Below are 16031 nucleotides of genomic sequence, written 5' to 3'. Positions count from 1 at the left end.
TGACATCCCCAAGAGGTAAAATATATAGTGAAAACAATAGTGGTCCTAAAACGGAACCTTGAGGAACACCGAAATTTACAATTGATTTGTCAGAGGACAAACCATTCACAGAGACAAACTGATATCTTTCCGACAGATAAGATCTAAACCAGGCCAGAACTTGTCCATGTAGACCAATTTGGGTTTCCATTCTCTCCAAAAGAATGTGGTGATCGATGGTATCAAAAGCGGCACTAAGATCTAGGAGCACGAGGACAGATGCAGAGCCTCGGTCTGACATCATTAAAAGGTCATTTACCACCTTCACAAGTGCAGTCTCAGTGCTATGATGGGGTCTAAAACCAGACTGAAGCGTTTCGTATACATTGTTTGCCTTCAGGAAGGCAGTGAGTTGCTGTGCAACAGCTTTTTCAAAATTTTTTGAGAGGAATGGAAGATTCGATATAGGCCGATAGTTTTTTATAATTTCTGGATCAAGATTCGGCTTTTTCAAGAGAGGCTTTATTACTGCCACTTTTAGTGAGCTTGGTACACATCCGGTGGATAGAGAGCCGTTTATTATGTTCAACATAGGAGGGCCAAGCACAGGAAGCAGCTCTTTCAGTAGTTTAGTTGGAATAGGGTCCAGTATGCAGCTTGAGGGTTTGGAGGCCATGATTATTTTCATCATTGGAATAACCTTCATTTCTCAGAACAAGAATAGACTGACGAGTTTCAGAAGATCGTTCTTTGTTTCTAGCCATTTTGAGCCTGTAATCGAACCCACAAATGCTGATGCTCCAGATATTCAACTCGTCTAAAGAAGGCCAGTTTTATTGCTTCTTTAATCAGAACAACAGTTTTCAGCTGTCTTAACATAATTGCAAAAGGCTTTTCTAATGATTTGCTAACACAATGTGCCATTGGAACACATGAGTGATGGTTGCTGATAATGGGCCTCTGTACACCTATGTAGATATTCCATAAAAAATCTGTCGTTTCCAGCTACAATAGTCATTTACAACATTAACAATGTCTACACTGTATTTATGATCAATTTGATGTTATTTTAATGGACAAAAAATGTGCTTTTCTTTCAAAAACAAGGACATTTCTAAGTGACCCCAAACTCTTGAACGGTAGTGTATATATTTTTTAATCTAAATGCATTTTTTGTCAGAAATGCCTTCTGGAACATGTGAACTTTCAAGTGCCTTAATAACAAACTTGTATGCCATCTGTAAATACGAATACAATTGTTACATTTCGAGCCTAGTTGGTTTAGCCACAGAAAAAGACAGCAACCTTCCTGCTAGCCATGATTGGCTGAGATTATGAGTGGGCTGGACATGCCGAGAAATGAGTTCGGATTGGTTTGCCATATAGCACGCTTCTGTCTATTTGAGTTGGTTAGTATGTGTAGGTAATCCTGTCTAACACAGCTTTAAAAAATATATATTGCTTAGTAGAACTGCATAAGTGTTGCTCTCCACTTTCTAAAGGACCGAGTTTTGAAATCAGTGGAATTAGAGCATGATAGCTAAGGAGATGGAGAAAACACCTGTCTCCAGATTACATCTTCAAATAAAGGGCAACTATGGCATCCGTGACAGGGAGAAGCGTCCAACCATGATGTATACAGATAAGACAGTCCAGCTACCTACATTTTCAGATATTACACATTTCTAATTTATACAAAGTCGTTTTCATTTCAAGTTAAAGTGTACTGTTAGACAGCTAGCTAATGATAGCTGGCTGGCTCGCTAGCTAACGTTATGTGTATGATCTTATTATTCGTATTTTAGAGCCATTTGCTTAGCTAGTTATAGCCTAACGTTAGCTAGCTAACATTGAACCTGGTTGGTTAGCTACCTGCAGATTCATGCAGGGTAGTAACGTCATGAGTTGGGATTAAGGTTAATTGTTTAGCTAGCTAGCTACATGTCTAAACAAAAGACTCCACTATGCAAGTATCCATTTCAATAGAATGCCACTGCGACAACTGTTGATAGACGTAGCTGGTAAATTCGCTCTGGCTATCCACTCCGATGAGAGTGAGGCTATCTAAACACAATCCATGTTCATTGGTTCCCAAACTGTGGGTTGGGACCCACTTATGGGTGGCTGAAGGGGTCCATGTGAGTCGCGGGATGACATTTTCTGTGCATAAAAATACATTTTAAAAAATCTGTCTTTTAAAAACGATTTCAGTGTAAACTAAACTACTAAAACCAAATAGAAAGTAAGTAGAAAATATAGTGGAACTATATATTTTTTAATAGTAGCCTGTAATCTTTGTGAACTTACAATCACCAAAATAAAATGTAGACAATCAGGCCACCATTGATTGTGTTATGTTTGAGCATAAGAACACAGTATTACCATGTCAAAAAGAATAGAATAGTAGGAAATTAGGAAACTGCAACATTTTCTCTCAGCTCCATTGGAAAATGTGTAGAACTGCAGGAAATTAGGTTTAACATTGCAAAATGTTCTCTCTTTTGCCAAGATGAGGGCCTCAAATATTATTGCCACACCCCCTGTCACTTGCACCACCAAATCCTTTAGAATTTTTACAAATAATTGCATAATTATAGTACATTTCTTAAAATTGGTTACAAGAGCCCATACTCAAATATACATTCAGTTAAATGTTATTAATCTATGTTCTACTTTTTCTGTGTATGTTTTTTCACTGCTCAACCCTTACGGTGGGTTGCGACTCAAAAGATACCTCAATTGGTGGGTCACGAGGCAAAAAAGTTTGGGAACCCCTGCTCTAGCCTAACATACTGTACTGGAGCATCTGCAAGCAAGGCAGGGGGCCAGCACCTCTCTCTCTCCCCCCAGCCGACTCTCCTCTCTGTGCAGATGTTACCGTGTCACGAGCCCTGGGAGGGAAGAGGGCGGCCTGAAATCTGTCCGTGCACCGCCATGGGAGGGGAGGGTACAGAGACTACATGCCATTGCTCCGATACAGTACACAACCTCCCGACCAATGGCAGCTCTCCCTCCTCGGCCAGATTGGCCCAGTGCACGCATGGCATGGTGGGGCAGATGGCGAGACAGTCGCTCAGTCGTGGCAGGCCGGGAGGGACAGGTGGGCAGTGCTCATCCGAGTGAGGCTCGCATGTGTGAGGGGTGAGCGGGCCACTCTGGCCAGAGCCTAACTCTTACATCACGTGCCAGAAATCCCAAGCATGGCAGCTCTGGCTACTTGATAATCCACTTGTTACTAATACCTGAAAGTGAGTAAAGTCAGTGGCTTGGAAGATAGGCACTTGGGCCTAATAGATAAAGGACTTTGGAGGAAGTCCCCCTTTGACAGAAAACGTATAATCCTGCTTGACAGTGTCTGAACATTTGTTTTGGGTGATACTGTGAAATAAGGTGAAAATGAAAGTCAACTGAGATTAAACAACTGCTGAAATAAAAAGATGCGTTGTGGTTTTGAGCCATAAAGACAAGTTCAGACTTCCATGAGCCAAAGAAGCCTTTTTCTACTGTGCCGTCTCCTTCAAGGAGAACACACGGACAGACTACTGAAATGTTATTCGTCTTTCTTTCATTTAGTGATGCGAGAAATCCAGAAACAATCCCTGCTTCACATTAAGAGCTTTAGGAAGAACGGTGTAAGAGGTTTAGGCCTTTAATTCTTTGGAGAAAGCTATTCGTATGTCCTTGGATATTACTACATAAGAGCCTTGATGGCACCGCCATGTCACAAAGCACAGAGCATCCGATTGAATCAGCTCCCTTTAATCCCGCTTAATTTAGGTGCGTAAACAACAAGGGCTTAATGTTCCCATGACCCTGCCACCCAAATTAATTAAGGAATTGATTCTCTCCTTGTTGTTGGCCTTCAACTAGATTCGAACAGGAGATGACTCTCATGAGTCCCCTCCTGTCAATTTCTCCTTCTCTCTGTCACTCTCTCTCCATTTATCTCTTCTCCCCTTTCTCACTTTCCCTGCATATCTGTTGCAACAGCCACCTCACTCTGATATTCACTCCCTTCTCTAGATTCACTCACAACGTTTCTCTCTGTGCTCTCTCGTCGTTTCACTCTTACACAATTGATCATATTCTCTCGCGTAATTTTCTTGATATCCCTCTCGCTCTATTCATTTTTGATGCACCTCTTACCTCCCCCTATCCTCCCCTAGGGGTTTTGAGGACAGGGGGTGTGAGCCCGCTGCAGCCCCCACTCCCCTCTCCTGGCTGTGTCTCAGCCTGGGTGCGGCGACCCGCTGTCATATCCCATTACCTAATTGGAATTGAGATGCAGCTTTCCCGGGTTTTTGCTTGCACTGCACTCCTGGTGGAGGTGTTCAGGGCTCCAGCTCCCACTTTGCCTCAAATTCACCTCAAAGGCAACCAGATTTTTGGCTAAAATGTCCTGGTACTGGGTCAAGTTCATGATGCTGTTGAAATTAACAAAGGCCCTAGGACCAGTGGAAGCAAAATAGCCCCATAACATCAAAGATCCAACAACATATTTTTCAGCAGGATGGGGTTATTTTCTGCTCATGCATTCTGATTTCGACACCAAACCCACCACTGGTGTGCGTGGCCAAAGAGCTCTATTTTCATGTCATCCAACAAATGTAAGTGCCTGGAGTTTGCTAAACGGCACTGGCACTTGGATTGGAACCGGTGCTTTGGTCAGATGACATGAAAATAAAGCTCTTTGGCCACGCACACCAGTAGTGGGTTTGGCATCAAAATGAGAGTCCTAGTAATTGTGCACAAATAGTTGCCAGTACTTAGTTTTATTTTTATCCCCTTAACCAACCTAGTTACTAAAAATATGTTTTTGAACAATGATGGGAATGTTTGGCTGGCAGATTACGTGTCACTCTTTTTATAGATAGACCTTTACATGAAATGGATTCAAAACAGCTCATTAATATCTATTAACTTTGACAGAAAACTACAGGCAACATGACCCATATTTCAAGGTGTTTGAAGACAGGCTTTGTAGGGAAACAAGAGTACTAACATGAAATGAAGCATGTTCATTGGGGGGATAATAATGATTATTTCACTCTTCTCTCCTCCTCCATCTTCCATATCTTTGGGGCATTAATATCAGCGTTGGAGGGGACGGCTGTCGTTTTACGGGCTCTTAATAACTGTGCTAATTTGTTTGTTTTTTCACATTGTTTGCAACTCATTTTCTACATTATTTTGCTTCTACTGTCTTTCATAACCGAAAAGAGCTTCTGGACATCAGAACAGCGATTATTTACCTTGAACTGGACAAAGATTTTTTCTTTAATGAGTCTGAGGTGAAGGATATACTGCTTTGTCGAGACAAGGCCCAAATCCCTATCATCCCCGTGAATAATAGACGGAGAAAAAGGGGGAGGAGGGCGGGGTGCTTTGTAAGAATTAGCAGACGAGTAGGTAAACCACCACAATCCTCCGTATTATTGGCCAACGTGCAATCATTGGAAAACAAACTGGACGATCTACGATTAAGACTATCCTACCAACGGGACATTAAAAACTGTATTATCTTATGTTTCACCGAGACGTGGCTGAACGACAACACAGATCCGTGCACAGATCCGTGCATCTCCGTGCATCGGCAGGACAGAGCAGATACGTCTGGTAAGACGAGGGGCGGGGGTGTGTGTCTATTTCTCAATAACTGTTGGTGCGCGATTTCTAAAATTAAAGAAGTCTCGAGGTATTGCTTGCCTGAGGTAGAATACCTCATGATAAGCTGTAGACCACACTATCTACCAAGAGAGTTCACATGTATATTATTCATAGCCGTCTACTTACCACCACAAACCGATGCTGGCGCTAAGACCGCACTCAACGATCTGTATAAGCCATAAGCAAACAAGAAAATGCTCATCCAGAAGCGGGGCTCCTAGTGGCCGGGGACTTTAATGCAGGCAAACTTAAATCTGTTTTACCTCATTTCTAGCAGCATGTCACATGTGCAACCAGAGGGGAAAAAAACTAGACCACCTTTACTCCATACACAGAGACGCATACAAAGCTTTCCCTCGCCCTCCGTTTGGCAAATCTGACCATAATTCTATCCTCCTGATTCTGGCTTACAAGCAAAAACTAAAGCTGGAAGTACCAGTGATTCGCTCAATGCTGAAGTGGTCAGATGATGCGGATGCTACGCTAGAGGACTGTTTTGCTAGCACAGACTGGAATAGGTTACAGGATTCATCCAATGGCATTGAGGAGTATACCACCTCAGTCTCCGGCTTCATCAATAAGTGCATCGACATCGTCGTCCCCGCAGTGACCATACGTACATATCCCAACCAGAAGTCATGGATTACAGGCAACATCCATACCATTGGATATGGCAGGGCTTGAAAACTATTACAGACTACAAATGGAAACCCAGCCGCGAGATGCCTAGTGACGCGAGCCTACCAGATGAGCTAAATGCCATTTATGCTCTCTTCGAGGTAAGCAACACTGAAGCATGCATGAGAGCAGCAGCTGTTCCGGACACGCTCTCCGTAGCCGAAGTGGGCAAGACCTTTTGCTTAGGTGATTACCGACCCGTAGCACACACGTCAGTTGCCATGAAGTGCTTTGAAAGGCTGGTCATGGCTCACATCAACACCATCATGCCGGAAAACTTAGACCCACTCCAATTCGCGCCCCAACAGATCCACAGATGATGCAATCTCAATCGCACTCCACACTGCCCTTTCCAAGCTGGACAAAAGGAACACCTATGTGAGAATGCTGTTCATTGACTACAGCTCAGCGTTCAACACCATGGTGCTCACAAAGCTCATCACTAAGCTAAGGACCCTGGAACTAAACCTCTCCCTCTGCAACTGGATCCTGGACTTCCTGACTGGCCGCCCCAGGTGGTAAGGGTAGGCAACAACACTTCTGCCATGCTGATCCTCAACACTGGGGCCCCTCAGGGGTGTGTGCTTAGTCACCTTCTGTACTCCCTGTTCACCAACGACTGCGTGGTGAACAGTCATAAAGTTTGCTGACAACACAACAATGTCCGGGTTTGGCGCTCCCCTAGGGTTTGTGCCGTGGGGGAGATCTTCATGGGCTATACTCAGCCTTGTCTCAGGGTAGTAAGTTGGTAGTTTGAAGATATCCCTCTAGTGGTATGGGAGCTGCGCTTTGGCAAAGTGAGTGGGGTTATACCCTGCCTGGTTGGCCCTGTCCGGGGATATTGTCAGACGGAGCCACAGTGTCTCCCGACCCCTCCTGTCTCAGCCTCCAGTATTTATGCTGCAATCGTTTATGTGTCGGCGGGCTAGGGTCAGTCTGTTATATCTGGAGTATTTCTCCTGTCTTATCCGGTGACCTGTGTGAATTTAAGTATGCTGCCTCTAATTCTCTCTCTCTCCTCTCCCTCTCCCTCTCCCTCTCCCTCCCTTCCCGGAGGACCTGAGCCCTGGGACCATGCCTCAGGACTACCTGCCTTGATGACTCCTTGCTGTCCCCAGTCCACCTGGTCGTGCTGCTGCTCCAGTTTCAACAGTTCTGCCTGCGGCTATGAAACCCTGACCTGTTCACCGGATGTGCTACCTTGTCCCTGCTGTTTTCGACTCTCTCTCTCTACCGCACCTGCTGTCTCTAACTCTGAATGCCCGGCTATGAAAAGCCTACTGACATTTACTCCTGAGCTGCTGACATGTTGCAGCCTCTACAACCACTGTGATTATTATTATTTGACCCTGCTGGTCATCTATGAACATTTGAACATTCATGGCCATGTACTGTTATAATCTCAACCCAGCACAGTCAGAAGAGGACTGGCCACCCCTCAGAGCCTGGATCCTCTCTAGGTTTCTTCCTAGGTTCCTGCCTTTCTAGGGAGTTTTTCATAGCCACCGTGCTTCTACATCTGCATTGCTTGCTGTTTGGGGTTTTAGGCTGGGTTTCTGTATAGCACTTTCTGACATTGGCTGATGTAAAAAGGGCTTTATAAATTAATTTGATTGATTGATTGAGTGGTAGGCCTGATCACAACAACAATGAGACAGCCTATAGTGAGGAGAACAGAGACCTGGCAGTGTGGTGCCAGGATAACAACCTCTCCCTCTATTTGATCAAGACAAAGGAGCTGATCGTGGACTATAGGAAAAGGAGGGTCAAACAGGCCCCCATTAATATCGACGTGGCTGAAGTGGAGCTGGACGAGAGTTTCAAGTTCCTTGGAGTCCACATCACCAACGAACTATCAGGGTCCAAACACACCAAGGCAGTTGTGAAGAGTGCACGACAACACCTTTTTCAGCTCAGGAGACTGAAAAGATTTGGCATGGGTCCCCAGATCCTCAAAAAGCTCTACAGCTGCACCATCGAGAGCATTCTGACCGGTTGCATTGCCGCCTGGTATGGCAACTGCTCGGCATCTGACCAAAGGCGCTACAGAGGGTAGTGCATATGGCCCAGTACATCACTGGGGCCAAGCTTCCTGACATCCAGGACCTATATACTAGGCAGTGTCAGAGGAAGGCCCAAAAAATTGTTAAAGACTCCTTTCACCCAAGTCATAGACTGTTCTCTCTGCTATCGCACGGCAAGTGGTACCGGAGCGCCAAGTCTAGGACCAAAAGGCTTCTTAACAGCTTCTACCCCCAAGCCATAAGACTACTGAACAATTAATCAAATGGCCACCCGGATTAAATACATTTACATTTGTTTTTACCGTGCTGCATTGTCACTTTACAAATTACCTCGACTAATTTGTACCCCCACACATTGTATTGGTAACACCTGTATATAGCCTCATTATTGTTATGTAATTTTCTTCTCTTACTTTTTGATACGTTTTTTTTATTTTTTAACTTTAGTTAATTTAGTAAGCATTTTCTTATCTCTATTTCTTGAACTGAATTGTTGGTTAAAGGCTTGTAAGTAAGCATTTCACAGTAAAGCCTACTACACCTGTTGTATTCGGCACTTGACATAAAAAAAATACGAACAATTGGAGGAAAACCTGACATGAGAAAGACTCATAAATGGGCCAAAAACATTGGTACAACTTCTTTTGACACAAGGCAGGATGGTTTGAGGAGTTTGAGGCTGATTCTCCCTTTATATTTCCTCTCCATTAACATGTTTCCTTCTCCTTAACAGGAACAAGTTTGTCTATCTCTATGGGTGCAGACTGATGTAATGTTTGGCATAAAACGTATTGGGTGATTGTTAGAGACGCTTGAAAACCTCAGAGGAAACTGAGGCCATTTCTCTTATGGCTAGAGAGACAAGATTGCCTTAGTGGGGAACAATCATATTATGGCTAGCTAAGTTAAGTGATTTACAGTGTTGCCTTGACCAGATAAAGTTATTCCATCCTGATAGTGTACAGTTAAAGTAATAGGAGGGTGACTGATATTTGACACTTTGGTTCGCAGAAGGAATAAATGTGTGACCTGTTGTGATGAGACCAAGTGACCTACATACTCTGGAAAAAGAAGAAAACACCAGTTCATTTAAAGTTCACCCAATACAATGTGTCTTATCTTTTCATTGAGATAGGCCTAAACAGCCACTATATCAATGAAATTAACTGTAAATAATGCCTCAGCAAAACTAATTTCTTTGACAATATCCCAAAAATGATTTTCTTAATTATAACTTCCAAAGTGTAGCTTAATAGCTAAAAACGTCTGTCTGATAATAAGATATATACAAAACACACCTCAAAGACCACTTCCTGAGATCTGTGAAAAACATGTTGTTTCCAATGGAAGGGAAGTTGGAGCTATTGCTTGTGCCAGTGAGGAAGTGCATGTCATTAGCCGTCTTGGATAGGTGTCCCTTCAGAAAAGCAGGAAAGACTGCACGAGAGAAGGCATGCCAAAACATGCCCACCCCCTCTATGTTTAGGTTCTAGTTTTCTATTTCTATGTTGTTCTTTTGGGATGATCTCCAATTAGAGGCAGCTGGTCCTCGTTGTAGAGTCAGGCGCAGGAGACAGAGAGAGTTCGTGACCACACTTCTTTATTGGAAGCACTGTACGTGGTCGACAAGGTATAGGGGCGCAGCCTGAAAGATTCTGCGGTGGTGTACACAAATAAAATAAACCACTGGCAGAAGGAAAAACTCAGTACACGTTCTTTACGAACACAAAAACCCGGACAAGCAACACAATCACGTACAACCACATACATCCTACGCTAACCTAAATAACCCCCCCCTTACTAATGACTAACCCAAAACAGGTGCGTGCCTACCTAGACCTAACCAAACGAAAGTGAAACAAAAAGGGATCGATGGTAGCTAGTAGGCCGGCGACGACGACCGCCGAGCTCCGCCCGGCCGAGGAGGGGCGCCACCATCCGTCACTGTCGTGACAGTCTCTAAATGGAGATCATACTTAAGTAGGGGTTTTTTCCATCTGTGTTTGTGGGTAGTTGTCTTTTGTTTAGTTTATGTACCTGACAGAACTGTGCGCTTTTGTTTTCTCTTTGTTATTTTTTCGTTAGTGTTCTGAGTTAAAATAAATATTAATCATGAGCACTCAACACGCTGCGCTTTGGTCCCCTCTCTATGACAGCCGTTACAACAGCAAAACAGACCCTTACCCGAGCAATAAATGCATACATCCGGACAGAATCCAATGGCTGATTATGTGCTGGCAAAGCACTCGCCTCAGCAGAAAGAAATTAATCACTTGTGTATTAACCAGACATCTGTTGCCATTATTCAATGAATGTATTCATCAACCAGTTAGGGACCACTGTCCTGACTATCATTACAACAGCATAATTCCTTTAAAAAGCCATTCAGCTAAAATTAGCCACATGGCACTGGCAGTATGTTACAGTAAGGAATGATTTCAGTATGTCATGTTATAGTTCAGTGGACAATAGCATATTAACATGTTAGCATAATGGTTTTGGTGAAAGTGGGCTGATAGCCTACTGAAGTAACTTGACATGGTTGAAAAACGTTACAAAAAAATCTGAAAAATAAGATTGAAAAAACGTATTTCATGAATATATTATCCCTTTTATCAGCTTTTAAGGTGTTCTGCTTTTTTTCAAGACTTAAAATACTCTTCACGAACACACCATTTATGTAAGATTCTTTATTTTTACGTCTACCAAACAATATATATTTTTTTGTCAGTACATGGTAGTTACAAAGCCAATAGACAAGTTCAGTGTAACCATAGTGTAGGTACAAATTGTAGTTTTGTTTGAGCTTGTAAGGGCTGTCTGAAGAGAGAGTGGACCAAAACGCAGCGGAGTTAGTGTTCATCATTTTTCATTATTAAAGAACACTATGCAAACAAAACAAGGAAAACAAGGAAAACCGACAGCCAACAGTCCTGTCAGGTGCAAACACTAACAGAAACAATTACCCACAAAACCCAAAAGAAAAACATGCTCCTTATGTGTGACTCCCAATCAGCAACAACGAGCTTCAGCTGTGCCTGATTGGGAGCCACACACGGCCCAAAACAAAGAATTACAAAAACATAGAAAAAGGAACATAGAACGCCCACCCAATGTAACACCCTGGCCTAACCAAAATAAAGAACAAAAACCCCTCTCTATGGCCAGGGCGTTACAGAGCTCCATTCTATGACTAAGAACACTAACCTCTATATATCCTGCAAGGGCACCCTTGCAACCAGCTTCCTTCCTCTTCTTTCCTGCCTTTTTTAAAAACCCAACACCCACATCCCCCTGTTCAGAAGACACCTTTATCAATATGCTTTCTGTTTCACTAGTTATATATTATTTTGCCTGTTGAAAAGAAGTTCCTCCACTGCTTTTGCTGTGATGAGGTTCTCTTGAGTAAGGGTTTGTGGATGTCTGCTGAGGTGATGTTATGTCACCTCTTAGGGGGTGGGGGTTCACCCATCCTTTCTCCCCAGGGCCCACCTCACTGAGCACCTACCCAGAGTGCCATCTGTTCAAGTTTTCACAAGTTTTATTAGTCATATGTACAGGATACACATGGTATACACTGTCCAACTAAATGCTTACTTGTAGCTTCCTTCTTGACAACGCAACAACAATAGGAAATTCTAAAAGATAAGAATACAAAAATATAAAGTAAATAGCTAAGTAGAATATAATAAACATTTTAGCATGAGTATAATACATGAAAGCACAATTTACAGTCCAATATTTAGACATTTATCAGGAAATGGGGGATTTGGCGGCAGGTGTTTAAATTGTGCAGTATTAGCAATAGTAAATAAGAGACTGGTAGCAGCAGTTGTGATGTTGTTTGTAGCATGAATGTTCTGTATATGTGTGTGTGTGTATGTCTGTGCGTGTCTGAGTGAGAACATGTGTGCTAAGGTGCGAAAAGTCAGTGCAGGTGCTCAGTCCAGTTCAAGTGTTCAGCAGTGATGGCTTAGATAGAAACTGTCTCTGAGCCTGTTGGTATCAGACCTCATGCTCCAACACTGTCTCCCCGACTGTAAGAGAGAGACCGGCTCGTGGATGGGGTTGTGTGGGGTCCTTGATAATGCTGCGGGACTTCCTCAGGCACCGTTTCAACTAGATGTCCTGGATGGGTGTTTTGAGTGCAAATAGTTTCGTATTTGATCCGCTTTCTTATATGTTTGATTGTGTGCGAAGCACTGAAAAACGCTTCCCCACTATTCATCTCGTGAGCACCTTATGCCGTGCACCAGTACTTATGATTTATTAAATCAATAATTTATCCTTCTCTGGTTTTTGTCTGTTTTGAGTGCAAATAGTTTTGTATTTGGTCCGTTTTCTTTTCATCATATGTGTCATGGCCGTCGTAAGGATTGGACCAAGGCGCAGCGGGTAAAGTGCTCATCTTCTTAATTTATTTAAAGCACCGTGAACACTTAAACAAAAATAACAAAATGACGAAACAGTTCCATAAGGCACACAGACTATACAGAAAATAACCACCCACAAAACACAAGAGAAAACAAACCCAACTAAATATGGCCTCCAATTAGAGACAACGACAACCAGCTGCCTCTAATTGGAGGTCATTGCCAAAAACCTAACATAGAAATAGAAAACTAGATAAAGACATAGAACTAGATAACATAGAACATAAACCAAAAACACCGAAAAACACAAAACAAACACCCCCTGCCACGCCCTGACCAAACTACAATGACAAATAACCCCTTTTACTGGTCAGGACGTGACAATATGCACCAACAGACAAACAAACAACTAAGGGGTGGATTCTATAACAGCTTTTCTGTTAGTGTACGATCAAATCATGCTCAATGCCGGGCTGTTTTAAAGCAATGGAATGTGTATTCTCTTATAGTTATGAACTATTTCATTGTAAGTATTCACCTGGTTAAATAAAGGTTAAATAAAATGTATAAATAAAGACATTTGTTAAAGTTAGTCACCGTTTTTTACATGATTTGCACAATTACAACTTTAGGGTTCCTCTGTTAATCAAGGCACAGCTTCAGAAGCCCAACTAAATAAAACAAATTAGAAAAAATACATTTGTGAATTCCTACTCTGATGTGTGTAAGGCTTCAACACTTAACAGTAATTTTGTCTGTCTAACTTGAGCAGCGACTTGTGCTTTGTTTCCTCTAAGGTTTGTGCTATATGGGTTTGCTATGAGTATTTAGTGATAGCAGGGAGAATATCTACAGTGCTATGAAGCACTATGTGCCTGGGAGTTGAGGGTCATTCCAAGTTAAAATGTAATAATAACTGTATGGAAGCATCCTCGATATGCCCGTGACAGTTTTGCAAAGCATGATAAGTGGTTACTTGAGACAAATCGCATTCCCTTAGGAAAAAATCCCCATTTATTTAATCTGGATTCTCAATCGCTTTCTATTTCTTTCCTCAATCCTTTTACTCCCTTTAGCCAGTTCCAAGTGGAAATTGTAAACGAGCATGAAAGGAGGAAAATATTACAGACCATTTCATCTAAAATATCATTTTCTGGACGCTAGTATTTTTTTACAACTATTTTCTTTCGGTAACACTTTACTTGACACCCAGCATCATAATACATTATGACAAGGTCATAACTATGTCATAATATGTCATAACAGCTGACATAACGTTTCATAACCTGTTATAATATGGTAATAAATACACTGTCAACACATATATTTAGAACTGTTGTGACATATATTGCATTATTTTATGGCTGGTTATGACACCTACATAGGAGTGTAAAAACCCTCAAAAACCTATCACAGTAGTTATTTTACAGTTGGTTATGACACCTACATAAGAGTGTCAAAACCCACAAAATCTACCACACATGGCAAAACACTCCATTACACCATAGCCAACATGTCAACAGTATGTTTATGACATCTATATATTTGTTTTAAATTGACCATATGAAACTATCATTATAGTTCCGCACAAATTAATGTCAGACATGCACCTACTCCAATGCTCTGTGGCTGATGACTGGGTTGAATGCAGGAGCAGATTTCAGGCTGAGGACAAGACACCCTCTTTTTGACTGAAGACTGACATAAGGTCATGTACGTGATAGGCCGATCTGGCTTATAAACTCAGCAAAAAACAGAATGTCCTCTCACTGTCAACTGCGTTTATTTTCTGAAAACTTAACATGTGTAAATATTTGTATGAACATAACAAGATTCAACAACTGAGACATAAACTAAACAAGTTCCACAGACATGTGACTAACAGAAATTGAATAATGTGTCCTTGAACAAAGGGGGGGGGGTCAAAATCAAAAGTAACAGTCAGTATCTGGTGTGGCCACCAGCTGCAGTAAGTACTGCAGTGCATCTCCTCCTCATGGACTGCACCAGATGTGCCAGTTCTTGCTATGAGATGTTACCCCACTCTTCCACCAAGGCACCTGCAAGTTCCTGGACATTTCTGGGGCGAATGGCCCTAGCCCTCACCCTCCGATCCAACAGGTCACAGACGTGCTCAATGGGATTGAGCCGTGGCAGAACACTGACATTCCTGTCTTGCAGGAAATCACCCACAGAATGAGCAGTATGGCTGGTCGCATTGTCATGCTGGAGGGTCATGTCAGGATGAGCCTGCTGGAAGGGTACCACATGAGGGAGGAGGATGTCTTCCCTGTAACGCACAGCGTTGAGATTGCCTGCAACGACAACAAGCTCAGTCCGATGATGCTGTGACACACCACCCCAGACCATGACGAACCCTCCACCTCCAAATCGATCCCGCTCCAGAGTACAGGCCTCAATGTAACACTCATTCCTTCGACGATAAACGCAAATCCGACCATCATCCCTGGTGCGACAAAACCGTGACTCATCAGTGAGGAGCACTTTTTGCCAGTCCTGTCTGGTCCAGCGACGGTGGGTTTGGGCCCATAGGTGATGTCTGGTGAGGACCTGCCTTACAACAGGCCTACAACCCTCAGTCCAGCCTCTCTCAGCCTATTGCGGACAGTCTGAGCACTGATGGAGGGATTGTGCGTTCCTGGTGTAACTCGGGCAGTTGTTGTTGCCATCCTGTACCTGTCTCGCAGGTGTGATGTTCGGATGTACCGATCCTGTGCAGGTGTTATTACACGTGGTCTGCTACTGTGAGGATGATCAGCTGTCCGTCCTGTCTCCCTTTAGCGCTGTCTAGGGCGTCTCACAGTACGGACATTGCAATTTATTGCCCTGGCCACATCTGCAGTCCTCATGCCTCCTTGCAGCATGCCTAAGGCACATTCACACAGATGAGCAGGGACCCTGGACATCTTTCTTTTGGTGTTTTTCAGAGTCAGTAGAAAGGCCTCTTTAGTGTCCTAAGTTTTCATAACTGTGACCTTAATTGCCTACCGTCTGTAAGCTGTTGGTGTCTTAACGACCGTTCCACAGGTGCATGTTCATTAATTGTTTATGGTTCACTGAACAAGCATGGGAAACAGTGTTTAAACCCTTTACAATGAAGATCTGTGAAGTTATTTGGATTTTTATGAATTATCTTTAAAAGACAGGGTCCTGAAAAAGGGACGTTTCTTTTTTTGCTGAGTTTATGATTATGATGGTCATAACGCTTCTTGACCGTGTCATAAAGTGTATTTTGTTAGTCCAAGTAAAGTGACACAATATGGTCATAATGCTTCATGTCAGTAAAGTG

Source organism: Salmo salar, chromosome ssa13, assembly GCF_905237065.1.
Source record: "Salmo salar chromosome ssa13, Ssal_v3.1, whole genome shotgun sequence".
NCBI lineage: Eukaryota > Metazoa > Chordata > Actinopteri > Salmoniformes > Salmonidae > Salmo > Salmo salar.
This window is presented reverse-complemented; position numbering follows the sequence as displayed.